The 14,799-nt window shown below is 36.0% G+C and overlaps 1 protein-coding gene and 1 pseudogene across 2 annotated transcripts in view; both read left to right on the top strand.

The window, feature by feature from the left end:
* Positions 1-14,799, top strand: part of LOC139973474 (transcription factor AP-2-alpha-like) — a 146,201-nt gene that overhangs the window by 9,382 nt on the left and 122,020 nt on the right. The gene's annotated exons all lie outside the window — the stretch shown is intronic.
* LOC139974609 (U2 spliceosomal RNA) lies at positions 3,092-3,323 on the top strand (annotated as a pseudogene).

Below are 14,799 nucleotides of genomic sequence, written 5' to 3'. Positions count from 1 at the left end.
ATGCCCAAAATGACCCTCTAGTAGGGTGAACACTTAGTGCGCAATGGTTCTTTGCTGGTGTAAAGGTTGTACAGTATAACACATAGCATTACAGCGTCAGTTACTAGCTAACCAAACGGTTACGAAATGACCTTTGACACGATGTCAATATCATTCCTTTACTAAAGGTTACACAGCTCACATTATATTTACACTTCTGTATTTGTTCATACAGACCCTTTGGACACAAAACTGTAAAATATACTAATATTGCAGACCACATTTAGATTCTATCTGGTCTGATAAGGATACAATAATAAGACAAAGAAAAACTAATAAGGATACATTAATAAGACAAAAGAACTAAACGTGGCTTGTAATTAGCATCTTCATACGGTAGACAATAAGAAACCTTGGCATATTTTCAAAGAAGAAGTTCAAAGAAAATGCCAAGTTAAGTTAGGTGATCGCATTCATTTATTGGTATCGTAATGGAGCCCATTAACCTATTATTATGAATATGAAAATTGATAAAGCGTGTTATTGTTTACAATTTTCATTGTCAATTTATTTAATTTTATTTCAAATAAATCAATCGTAACAATGAAACGGTACGAAGAGATAAGATTAAACATAATCGCAAGAACACCAATACTGATCAGAAATAATATGAGATAGGTATTAACACCACAAAGAGTAAAACATACAGTGGTAAGATAATTGAAGGAATGAGGAAACTACTGAGGGAATTTAAACAAGAAAACTGGTGGATTAGAAGTCCCCGGAAGAGAGCAAGGAAAACAGGCAAAGAACATAAAAAGGAAGGAGAAAAAACTGACATCCTAAGAATGTAAAGGAGACCCCACCCCGCCCACCCCGCCCACCACGCCCACCACGCCCAACCCGGCCATCCCACCCACCCTGTCCACCCCGCCCACTCCACCATACACTTCACGAAACTAGGCTACAGTGAACTAGAATAATACGACGGAAGATAAGACAAGAAACGTTAGGAATATTTCAAATAACAATAGAGCTTTGTGTAACAATTTTTAAAGTTAGCAATGGTATGTACAGACTTAAAGACGGTCCCTTTGAGACTTGAAGATCTTAGGGCCTTTGAAAAATGATACAATGCTGAGTGGAATTCGAACAATTTTACATGCAGGCACGATGATAGAGTTGTTGAATCTAGTGCTGTGGTTGTGTACAGAATAACGACTGGGAAGGGAAAAAAAGAGGTCGAAACATTTAGATAGAGCCCCATTACAGAAATTGGAACATAAATGTTGCAGTTTGATGACTAATGATGTCATAAATATTGAGGGTGTTGAGTTTAACGAAAAGAGGATTACTGTGAGAAAGATGTGAGTTCTCTGTGTTGTAACGCTCTGTCCCCTTGTTGGACGTATATGGAGTATTGACAGATGGATAGGATAGTTGTTGACGCAGGCAGAACTTTACAGTAAGGTAGGATAATTGTATTAAATGTTAGTATGCTATATGTTTTTATAATGGTATATATATATATATATATATATATATTGGATGGATAATTTTTTTCTGGCAGATGAATTCTCAGTCGGTCTAAGTAGTATGTAACAGCAAATTACATTTTTGTAAACTGTTTAAAAAGAATCTTAGATATACTTTATGCAGATGTTATTGTGCTTCTACTGTTCAGTACTTACACAAGCAACTTTTGCATCGATTTTCAGTTGAAACCTTTCAATATTATAAAATAATGAGTCAGTCGATAATCTAGAGTAGTAAAGTCTTCGTTTCAAATACTGCAACAAAACAAAACTCAGATTTAAAGAAAAATAGAAATCAGATCGATTTATTTCTGGCATTTTCATTGTAGTTATGTGAAAGAAATTACCTGGATTATGATGGATGTTTTTTTAATTAAATGTAATCATTAAACACATATGAATCCCTAATTAGAGCTGGTGAATTAATTAGCCCAGTAGGAGGTTGTCTTAAATGCATAAATTATAATCTTGTTTTAATTTATACCTGAAAACTCGCTCAGGCTGGATTTGGTGGGCTCTGCAGGAAATTGTAGAAGAAAAAAAAAACATTTATAACTGCTTAGTAAGGAACAAAAGATCAGACTAAATCTGCAATTGTTCTTGTCATCAAAGAAGGGATTAGCCTAATAGAAGAATTCATTTCATTGTCTTTATCCTCATCTTACTCTTCATGAGGTTATTATCTTTCACCTCTCCCTCCCCGTCCTCCTACCAGCCCCCTCTCTCTGTCTTCCGTCCTCCTCCTCTCTCCCTCCCCGTCCTTCTCTCCTCTCACCCCATCGGGCCCTCTCTGTCTCCCGTCCTCCTCCCCCTCACTCTACCATCCACCCCTCTCTCTGTTTCCCGTCCTACTTCCCTTATCAAACAGCGTCCTTCTCCCATCTCAATCTAAGTCCTCCCCCTCCCTCTCACTCCACCAGCCCCCACTCTATGTCTACAGTCCTGCCCCCTCTCAATCCCAGTCCTCCTCCCCGCTCACTTCACCAGCCACCCCTCTCTGTCTCTCGTTGCACCCACCTGACATGCTCAGTATTATCCTAATTAAAGAGAAATTGAAACAATGCTCCTCCACCAGTTAACAGCAAAATGAACCGTTTCTTATATTTCAGTTTGAATTGTGTGACCAAACATGAAGGAATTAATTGAAAACAGGCTTCTCAAATATAATAGTATAAAAGATAAGGAAACAAAACAAACAAATGACGTCACTGAATGTGGCTATGACGTAAGTAGCAACGTAGTGTCTCTGCATGGGTTACATGCAACTGCGCATTTTTTTTTTTGTCTATACTTTCTGTCTTCAAAGAAAAGGGGGACATACATTTGCAGTAATGTTTCATAAAGTTCAATCGAAATAAAAGACAACATATATAAACATATGACGGACTAACAAACGTTGTATGTGATACACGTTAAGGATGTGTTTAAGTTCCTTACAAGAATGTAAGTCGAAATAGTTTCGCACCTTTACAATGATATTCTAAGTTGTGTTCGACAGTGTGACAATGAAAGAAGCCTTCCAAAGGTTGGAGAGATGACCCTTTCGGTGATATGCCGATTGTAACACCTTAAAGGTTTCCGCTTCTCGGCCCTTTGGCTAAGATCATGTGTAGTATCTGTTCCCTTCGGGAATGGTGATGCACACCTGACGATGATCACACAGTCACAGTCCCGATGCAAGGGGACTGGGGCTGAGAGCGGATCAGTCGTTTGGTAGTTTGGTTTTCGTGCCCAGGTTCTTTCCTGGGTGACTTTTTCTTAAAAAGTACCTTAAAGGTTTCCAGTGGCAGATCAATATTTTTGCATATGAAATGTAGTTTGTAGATTCTGACTTCATTATTGCAGATGATATTTTGAAAAGTTGATCTTTCTACAACATTTCTTAGTTTGCACTGAACGTTTACAAATTTGGAATTCTTTCATTTGTATCCTTTCTCTATGATTTATTCAATCTTTGACAAGTCAAGGCACATGTTTAGCTCAATTGCCGTGCTGACGTCACAGACTGTGGTATTGCCAGAAACCATCATTAATATTTGTAAAAAATTAAAGTTGTCATTTCTCCACACGCTATAAAGATATTCTCCCAACCTACACATATACTCTTAAAAAAAATAAAGGGAAAAAATGAGAATTTTGTTTATAAGGTTATTATTATTATTTTGACTCTTACATATGACATCAATTCTCCGAGCATATACATGCGCTGTTTGTAAGGAACCAAGGAATGGGAAACCAATCACAAATCGTAGACGTCATTTGAATAAAACATCCCGGAGTGGTTGACGTTAACCTAGATTAACACATGGCTTCGTAAAGCCAGTCAAAAACCTATAAAATTAATCAATTAATGTGAAGACAACAACGGTAAATCTTACCCCCACGAGAGGTGTGATCGCACGTAAGGAACGCCGTCTGTGATACAAATACCCTCCATTATGTTGGACATGCATCATACGTTTAGTGGGGGTCTGCCCCATAGAACGGCAATGACGGACCAAATTAAGGGCATATTCATTTGAAAACCCTTTTTCTAATACTTGAAAGGTCTCTTTAGGATTGTTCTCTTTAATAAAGCTCAATGGTTTCTTTGATTCCTGCTATTTTTGGTGGCGTGAAAAAAAAAAACGCAAAAGAATAATAATAATTTCGTTTGGTAATGAGATAGATGGGGTGTGAATTTCTTCTTAAAGAAGAGACAATCTTGATCTTTGTTCATTTCGAAATGATTTCTGCAGTATTCACTGAACTAAATGTAGTTTGTTTGTTTACAGAACTTAGAGTTTAACGTTTTAAATTTTGACATAATTCGGAAAGAAAAGTTGATCGAGTTGTTGGTTCTTTGAAAGCTATCCTCATCCACAAGCAGAATGAACTTGGTTCAGAGTGTACCATTACCGGCGGATCTTCACCTGTTAGCCAATAGTTGTGGTCTAAACAATGTAAGTTATGATTTCTTGTTTTATTTTGTATTATTTGTGTTATATTTAGTAAATTACATTTTGTTTTTATGTTGATTCCTGCAATTGACGATGGGTTATTGATTGCACCTCCCTCAAACGTAACAAGGTAAACGATACCACGTTCTGAGTCAGAACAAACCTATAGACATATGGCATGAAGCCAATAGACAAACGTATCGAAAATATCTAATACATTAACACAACAAAAAGTTAGCGAAAACCTTCAGAATATTAACCAGAGACTGCTATATATATCATATATCGAAATGTACCCCTTTCATTTCATTTATTTATCATCGGTGTAAATATAAGAATATTTATAAACATGAGTATGAAAAACTGACCTTATATGCATATAAAATATTAGCTTAAAGATAAGAAAGTAAAGGGTTAAAGATTTTAACATTGACAAGACTATATTAATGAATTGTGAGCAGATTGTGAGGTTTAACGGGGATGTGACTCAATGAAGTCAAGAGAAGTGATGATAAAAATGTTTGCTGAATGTTGAAAATGATTTTTTGAAGCATAAATTAAAGTGTTAAGAGTAAGACACATCAGTAAGTAAACATTTCTCTTTCAACTCAGGTGCCTTCAGTATTATAACTTGTACAGTGTAAGAGTAAAATCACATAGCCTATACCTATAGGTAACATACGCTTAGACATTGCAGTTACCCTGAAAAACAAAGGATAATGTACCGTACATTTGTAAGAGTATGATACATACCTATGCTTATTATATCTCTTTAACTGAGTTATCTTAAGTAAGATAACTTCACCGTCTACAAACCTTGACACATATACATAGGTATAACATGTATTCAATATAGAGTTACCTTGAACAGGATAATAGTGTAAAGAGCACGGTATACCTGTATATATAGCTGACACATTTAAAAATACTCACAGAGTATCAAGGTATAACAAATAACAACTAAACGAAATTTAAACCAGCTACCTCCAGTAGGATAGGTAACTGAACGTGAGAAACAAGGTAACTTTATAAATTAGCCCCCCCCCCCCCTAATAGAAAGTGATGGGTTAATCCATTGCTATTGTCATTATTCTTCTTCTATATTACATATCTTTCAGCCTTTACAAACTATAGTAAAACCTCATTGTTCAATATTTCGTGTCCTATTGAAAGCCCCCCCCCCTGCCCCACGGTCCAAAAAAAAAATAATAAACTGCATAAATACAACCTTAATGAAATTTGAACATAACATGAAAACAAAATCGCTTTAAAATAACTCTCCCTTTTTCATGTAACATCATTTCTTTTAGGAGTTTGATTTTTATATCACAATATAAATTTACAAATTGAGTGAATTTTCTTCTTCTTAAGGGAGATTACTCTTTATCAGAACTGTCATTTCCAAATACATTGGCAGGATTAATAAATATATCCCTATGAATATTTATTATGCCTCTGGGTAACCAAGGAAACCAAGTTAGGTTTACGGCAAAATTCGTGATATTTTGTTTTGTTTTTTTGGTCTCCTTGTATAAACAAGACAAAATGAGAACTATTTTTCAAGTTTAATCTTTAATAATTCGACATAACTGAACCTGGGTAGTAAACAACTAAAAAACAACAGAGAAGGATAAGAAGAAGAAGAAGAAAAAAAATAGAATAAATTACACTGGCGACTGAAGCATACACCCCATATGGAAAATGGAATTATTAAAAATTCCGGTTTGTTTTAGAATTTACCCCCAAAATTTTGATTGATTTGACGTTTTGTCGTTTTCCCGTAAATTTGTTTGCCAATTGAATGATAACTTCTTCTTAAATGTTGATCACATTTTGTTTAAGTGAATGTGGGTTATCACTGGGGGTAATGCCCGCTTGTTCTAATACGAAGACTCTCTCAATGCTTCCGGCGGTTGGCTGAGTTAGCAACCCTCGTCGAGTTTAGCTGTGGCTGTGTATATCTAATTGCGAATATTCGGTATTACTCGGGGCAGTTTGTACAATCACTTCATAATTATGCTTCTCCTACCCTGATAAGATTTTTGTCTTTTTTTTTCTCCATCTCCATCTTCTTCTTCTTCTTCTTCTTGTTCTTTCTCTTATTCTGCATCTTGTGTTCTTCTCTCTCTTCTCTCTATCGCTATCTCCTAGTCCTGTAGCAATGCGTCAGCTTTGGACGCAGTAAAGAAAAAAAATATATAGAATCATCACCAGTAGACAGAAACACATAAAAATGAAGAAGTAAGAGAGTATGAAACGGTTATGGGAGAAAAAAAGAGAGAGGGAGAAATAGAGAGAGAGAGAGAGGTGGAGAGGTATAGGGAACGAGAGAGTGAACGATAACCCCTTCGGCAAAACAGCTGAAATTGAGAAAGAAATATTTGGCAAGATTCTATGAACGTACAATAAGATTTCGTCTTAGCCAAGGAACTCTCCTTATAACGATAAATTTCACCAGTTCTAGATTGATCCAATTTACAAAATAGGAAGTTGAAAGCTACCTTAATAATCTGCTTCTCACCAACCAAAAAAGAAAAAAAAAATCTTGTTTGGGTGCAAAAGAGGTTCTTTATATTTTGGTCTCTTCGTCAAAAGTCCATCTTAACTCAAGGATACTGTGCAATTAATTCCGGGAATTTTAACAAATTTTTTGATTAACTTACTGGTTAAATTCTACTTGAATGGTATTATTTTGATTTCTATTTTAAAACTTCATTTTTACTTTATTATTTTTTTTGGATACGTTATAGGATTATCACATTATGTCAATCGAAATATGGTGGCGCAATAGATACATTGATTTGTGCTACAAAATATGACCATAGTTGTCGCCAGGCACTGCAGCTCTAGGGTATTGGTGGGGATGGGGTACATGCCTATTCTTCAATCTCACACAAAACTTTAAAGGTAGGTATTAGCACAACATTGTGTTTCTTAATAATATAATTGATTTAAGAATGCACCATTTCACGACTAAATTTTATTTTTATTTTTTTTCTTGGGATGGACCCACAGCCCCTGCAGAGGAGTTGACCTCCTTGACCCCATGGGTATCTCCCTATTGCATTAAACAGGCGCACGCCCCTGGTTGCGTCGTATAGAACCAACGATGGAATATAACGCCCGTATGAGTTATAGATTAAGTAATACAGTGTAGGGGATAGCAAGTCGTCACGCATTAAATTATGCAAATTAATAAATTAAAAACTAGTAGTTGGTGACGTACGAACCCACCTGCAGATTGCAACTCAGTTTATCCATGACTTTATGCAAAGAAATTATCAAAATATTATGCATAAGATACATAGTAATTAATAGCAAATTATTATTAATAATATGCAGAATAGATAACTAAATATTAAGCAGCCTGGGGTATAAATTCAGATTGTACATAATCATTAATATGCGTTGACATTTACCACAAAAATAAATGGGAACTATAACAACAGCCATTTTATCGATAATCGATTTATCGATTATATCGTTCATCGATTGAATTCTCTCCAATGTCGTAAAAGGACAGTATATCTTCTTAGGTTGCGTGATTCAACTGTTATTACTCAATTACTCACAGGTAAACTAGAAAGAAAAAGAAACCTTTTGTTGTTTACTTTCCTGTCTGAATCTCTGTAATTAAAATTGTGGAATAATTACACTCAAGTTAACAATAGAAAATAAAAAAGAAACCTTTCGTTATTGTCTTCCCTTACTGATTGTCACTGGACGGGTGGGCGTTTACCCAAAACTGTCAGTAGAAATGATACATTGAATATGTTAGTGTTCGTACCCAACAGCCGTCACTACAAACTATACATTAAATATGTTAGTGTTCATACCCAACAGCTAGAAACTATACATTGAATAGTTAGTGTTCTTAACTAAACCCTGTAGAAATTATACATTGACCCTGTTAGTGTTCGTACCCAACAGCCGTCAGTAGAAAATATTCATTGAATAAGTTAGTGTTCCTACCCACAAAACTCTGTAAATTATACATTGATCCTGCAAGTGTTCTTATCCAAATCCTGTAGAAATTATACCTTGACCCTGTTAGTGTTCGTACCCAACAGCCGTCAGTAGAAAATATTCATTGAATAAGTTAGTGTTCCTACCCACAAAACTCTGTAAATTATACATTGATCCTGCAAGTGTTCTTATCCAAATCCTGTAGAAATTATACCTTGACCCTGTTAGTGTTCGTACCCAACAGCCGTCAGTAGAAAATATTCATTGAATAAGTTAGTGTTCCTACCCACAAAACTCTGTAAATTATACATTGATCCTGCAAGTGTTCTTATCCAAATCCTGTAGAAATTATACCTTGAACCTGTTAGTGTTTGTACCCAACAGTCGTCAGTAGAAACTATACATTGAATATGTTAGTGTTAGAACCCAACAGTCGTCAGTAGAAACTATACATTGAATATGTTAGTGTTCGTACCCAACAGCTGTTAGTAGAAATTATTCCTTGAACCTGTTAGTGTTCGTACCCAACAGTCGTCAGTAGAAACTATACATTGAATATGTAAGTGTTCGTACCCAACAGTCGTCAGTAGAAACTATACATTGAATATGTAAGTGTTCGTACCCAACAGTCGTCAGTAGAAACTATACATTGAATATGTTAGTGTTCGTACCCAACAGTCGTCAGAAGAAACTATACATTGAATATGTTAGTGTTCGTACCCAGAAAACTGTATAAATTATACATTGAAACTATTAGTGTTCGTAGCCAAAATATATTTTTAATCAAATTCTGTTTATTCCATATCAGTTCCAAAATTACGAGAAGACAAAATATCATGACGAAAAGAACTAGTTTGTAAACGAAACTTTAAATCTACTTCTGTGACTGGGTAGCAGCAACATGCCTCCAAAATAAGCTTGTTATTTAGGGGAGAAATAAGATTGGTTACTGCAGGCAGATATGACGCGAGGGAGGGAAAAGGGGGCCACCGAATAGGCCATGGGGTCAATAAGGAGCCAGGGCAAATAAAGGATTAAGAATAATGTATTCTTGTTTTCATAGCATCATTATTTAGGGAAAAATACAAAACACTTCAACATATAGGAGGGGTGGTGGTGGTGGGTGTGTGTGTGGGGGGTGGGGCTTAATGACCTAATTGTTACATATCCCCTTTCGACGCACTGAACTCGGTCTCAAGATGTCAGAATACTCTCTAAACAGTTGGATACATTTCAAGACTTTCAACCACATATAAAATGTCCTGCGCCCAAAATTTACTACAGAAGTTATCTACAGGGCAATCTTTCTTTCGAGGTCTTTTATAAAGTATAGTCCCCCTCTTCTGCAAAATAGGTGTAAGTATGCTATCAGTTGGCCTTATTCCAATAAGTTTAAATCGCCTGTAACTTCTTGAACAACTTTTCTTCTTGAAAAATATACATACTAATTCATTAAGAAACAAAAATTTGTACTTTGACAAAAAAAAAAAATTGTTCCAACCAGCGACCTTGAATGTAAGGAACATGAATTATTACTTTTCCGAAGAACATCTATTGAGACATTCCAGGTTTATCAAGCAAGAGAACTGTATTTCCCTTCTTTCTCCATCCTCTCCATCTCCCTCCATGCATCTCCCTGTCCTTCTTTCCTTTCAAGTGCGACGCGCTCTGTGGTATCACCAAACCGAGCATAGAAATTTGTGCTGTAACGACTTTCTTGCTTAGATTTAAGAGTTGTGATATCATTTCCCCAGAGCAAACTAGGGTTTTTTTTTGCCTTCATATTGTTAGACTTGGAACGCGGTAACAAATCTCTCGTATTTTCTCCCCCCTGGCATTTTCCCCTTTTCCCCTTGTATTTATTTATTTTTATTTTTTTCTTCATAAAAGTTTCGTTATCCTAGGGAGTCATAGCTGATTAACGAAGAACATCCGACACACACACAAAAATAAAAATGGAAAACCTCCAGTGTATAGGAAAGAAAGTAACTTGAAGGAAAAAGAAAAAAAAATGAAAAAAAAAAATCTTTTTTTTTTCTATAATACGTACACTCACTATTTTATGGAAAATAATATGTATCAACGCAATTCTTACCTTCGCTTTTATTTTGAAGATTCTTATATAGAGGAAAAGAAAAAGAAACACAAAAAAAGAAAAGAAAAAAAGATATCCGGGTCCGTTTATGATTATTTCTTTAGCGATGGAGATATGTGTCATGTTGATATAATGAAAGTTTTGTCTTCAGGCTATTCGGTAAAATGAGAGGGAAAAAAAGTCCATATCTTTCTCTTTTTGGTGTAATTTCAAGAGAAACCATTAAGGCACTACTATCGTCGACATATGTTATACTATGAATACGGTGTCACCATGGTCCCCTGGGGGTAGGGGGTCCCACGTGGGTGTGGGGAATTATTCATTTGCCGCCAAAAGACAGAAGCCGCGGGTTACAGACAATTGAACACTCCTTGCGATAGTGATATCGTTCTGATGTATAGGACTTACAAATACTACTTTCTAACTGTGATAAAAGCTTTTCGAATTTTTCGTCATTACGGGGGGGAAAATATCCTTGCTTTGAGAAAAATCGTTTTAATTTTACAGTTTTGTTGAAGAAAAACTATGAAAATAGAAGAGGTAGCAATTTCAGGGTGCCAAGTTAGCTTTTATATGTTGTTTAAGGGAAGAGGTTATGTTTACGAAAATGGCAAAATTGATATAAAGGGAGATAGTACTTGATAAAATATTTCTAGCTATTTGTCGACAAAAATGGTTCCAGAATGTGACGTCATCTTAGGCACGCCATTAATGTATATAGCTACGTTGTAAACTATTCACAAAAACCTGTTATCGGCCTTGATTGTATTTCTACACTACCTCTTTTGTTTGAAAACCTTTAATCAATATTTGGCTCATCAATTAGAGTGGCTGGACTACTTAGACTACCACACCGACCGTTTGGTCAGTTGTTTAGTAACAGTTAGGCCTGCACGGAGAAGCCGACCTCATAATCATATTTTAAGCTTAAGCTGTCAGAAATTTAGCTATATTTAACCTTAATATCTCGAACTCATTTTCCCCCTTGCACTAAGACATGTCAACACTAAAATTCTGTTAAAAGTCATCTTTTTACTGTCTGAATTTGATCGAAAATAAAAGTCGAAGGTTAAATTTTCTCCCAGTAGTCATGATGAACGTACCGTAACCTTAATTATGAGCTAGCACATTCATAAACTATGTGCTTGTCACACTTTTAATATATACAAATTTCCAAAAATCACAAAATACCAGCATCTAAGCAATGTTGCTTTTGTGGTCTAACTTGACTCATTCCATTAGTGTTGACAATTTCGTATACGAAGAATATGAACCTAAAACCGAATATGTATAATTATAGGCGTTTAGCCATATTTACATGACGTTGATCAATACGCGAGTCTCCTTTTGATTTGAAATGTTCAAGTAGTCGATACAGAACTTATGGCAGATACTAAATTAAACTTGCAAGCACCTAAAGTACAAGCTTTAAAGATATTTAAAATACTCTTTGTTAGAATAAATTAAATCGGTGGATGAACAATATAGTTACTTTAGACTAATATGATATTACTATTCCCTTTATGTGATACTCCTGCACACTTTAGATCAAAGACATTGAAAGGAGGTACATAGCAAGGCAATGTAAGAACTATATTTGCCGGGGTTTTGTGACCTATTCAAATACAACATGTAACATAGGCGGGAGGCGGGAGTAGAGAGGTGGGGGAGGGAGGTGGGAGACTGGAGGCGGGAAGCAGGAGTAGAGAGACGGGAAGCGGAAGGCGAACTAATTTTCTGATCAATACACAGACCACTTCATAGTTTGACATTTCAAAGGCCATATACTTTCAGATCTTTCGGTTTTCATTTGTTAATTTTATCAACAACAAGGAACCCCACTTCTTACCATCTTAACTTTAGCCTTGATCTAGTAATTGATCAACAGGGGCCGATAATAGAATGAATAGGGTTACCTTAACTCCTTCTTGTGTTTTATTTTGTCCACAATATTGGGAGTCAAAACAACAGTCAAAGATACACAATCGAATTCAAACATTGTTATTAGCGGGTTGTCATGGATACCTAAATATTGACTTGCAGCATTCACAGAAACTGTCAATCTTGCATTAAGGAAATAATACGGAACAAACTAGCTGAAAGGGAAAACAAAATAGTTAAAATAAGAAAGTTGGTGATATCAAATTATTGAATGGCCTGCTTGATTTTATCCTCTGTTTGTGTAGTGAAAATGCTTCGGTTCAAAATACTTCGTCTTAAGTGATTTTCATAATAACCCTTGTTTTTAAAAGAAAATGTCTTTTAAATAATATGTTTAATTATGATCAGGTCATTGCATGTGCTGGTATTACTACTGAGGTTGAATGCACGGTATTTATGTTTTGACGTCAATCTTCGCCGCCAGCGGGAGGCAATGTATGGATGAAGGGGGAGGGATAGGCTGAGGGGTTTTGAGGTAGTGTGACGGGGAGGGGGGGGGGAGATATCTCGGTGTTGGGACGAACAGTTTAGATAGAAGCAACATTCTACGTTTGCTTAAAGGTGATAGGTCAGCAAGCTCTTATGTTGCCAAGGTTTTTAGAATATAGTAGATATATTGGCTACATGTTACGCTGTAGATACACCGATACTATGTATTTCAATGTATGACTGTAAAAGTTATGATTCCCCTTGAACTGATGTGCCCTCTGTATTCCTTGATATGACCGGCCATGTTTATAGTCATCATGGATACATTAACGAACATGAACTAACACTTCAACTTACATCGGTCGATGTGTATTCTCACAACGAGCTTGCCACTTTTCAAAGAAGACGTTAAAAGTTAACCTCAAAGAGATTGATTAATTCACCTGTAACTCTTACTCGCCTGATTTTCTGGATAGATAGGATAAGCCTGCAGACATATACTTTAAACTCAACATTCAGGATTTACATAACTGACAGAAAATGAAAGGAAGAGCATATTAAAATATAACCCGACTGCAAGTAGCATTTGACATCGGTGTGAGACACCCCGTATAAACAACCCTGCAACCTTTGCAAAATAATTGAACACGGGATCAAAAATTCAAAGCGAAACAAAAACAAGAGAGTAATAGAGAGAGAGAGAGAGAGGAACTACAAAAAATAAAAACATAAAACAAAAACGAAAAACAAATCAACAGAATCCGGTTTCTAAGTTACTTGACCCTTATCCGCCATAACTCACGTTCGATAACTTTACAGCTTTTGACAGACTATACAAGCTCTGTTTGCAGAGCATTTTGTTAATCTCTTTAAATTTTTCAAATGCCATCGCACACCAGATATCGAAGAAAGTAGCATCCCTTTAGTCAGTTAGAGGTTCTGCATCTTAACCCTCCGAAGGCTTTTCTTCTTTCTCTTCCCTTGAGACTCTAAGCTGAAGTAGCCTACTGTTCTACCCCTAGGGGTTACGGGCATGTAAAATGCAAACTCCCACTTCGGCCACTCATTATGAAACTCTTTGCTCCGGGCTTTCGGATCCATTTTCCCGCCAAGAACAAATTCCCGCGCAGCTTTTTCGCGGCGCAACAACTCTTCTTTGACTGTCTCCTTAGCGTGATAGATGAAAACCCCCGCGGCCAAAGATTCTATAGAGTAAGGAAATTGCAAAAAAGTCTGGAATAACAAGGAGATTTCTCTCTCTCTTCTCCAACACTCTCTGTCTCTTGAATTCCTTCTGAATCATTCCTTCTCGCGTTAGAATTCATCTTACTGAGATGGGCTCATAGAATGCAAGTTGAGCTTCAACAAATTGAATGTTGATGCCATCATTGGTAGCCCTGAGGTATATTCCTCTCTATTTCCTGTTTCGTATTGCCAAAAAACGCCAAGTAAAGGTTTTTCAGAAGGTGCGTTTTTAAGATATTCACTAACACAAGATGCTTCAAACGAAAATGTGGAAAAAAATATTTTTTTGCTTCACAATATCTTCAAGACAAGCAATCCAGAATTTTTTTGGGTATTTGGTTTAAGGCTTTTTTTCTTCGTTCCTACTTTAGTACCATATGTTCAACGTATTGTTTTGAGAATGATCCATGTGAATGCTTTCATACAGAAGCCCGAAGCTTTTTCTACCTTTTGAAATGAACATGTTGTGTCTCCGGGGTTACGTGAAATGTCTTCTTCTACTTCTTTTGAACAAACTAGCAAACTATTACCTAAAGGTATGACTTATTATTTATTCACTTAACCAAATAATGCAGAAAAACGTTTGTTTTCAATTGGGGAGAAATTAAATTTCAAATAGCATGGAACTGTCAATCGTGCGGGTAAAGCTTGGAGGTATTATTATTATTAT

The sequence above is a fragment of the Apostichopus japonicus genome, chromosome 9 (assembly GCF_037975245.1).
Source record: "Apostichopus japonicus isolate 1M-3 chromosome 9, ASM3797524v1, whole genome shotgun sequence".
NCBI classification, from domain to species: Eukaryota; Metazoa; Echinodermata; class Holothuroidea; order Aspidochirotida; family Stichopodidae; genus Apostichopus; species Apostichopus japonicus.
The sequence above is the reverse complement of the archived record's forward strand: the minus strand, read 5'-3'. Positions and strand labels throughout refer to the sequence as shown.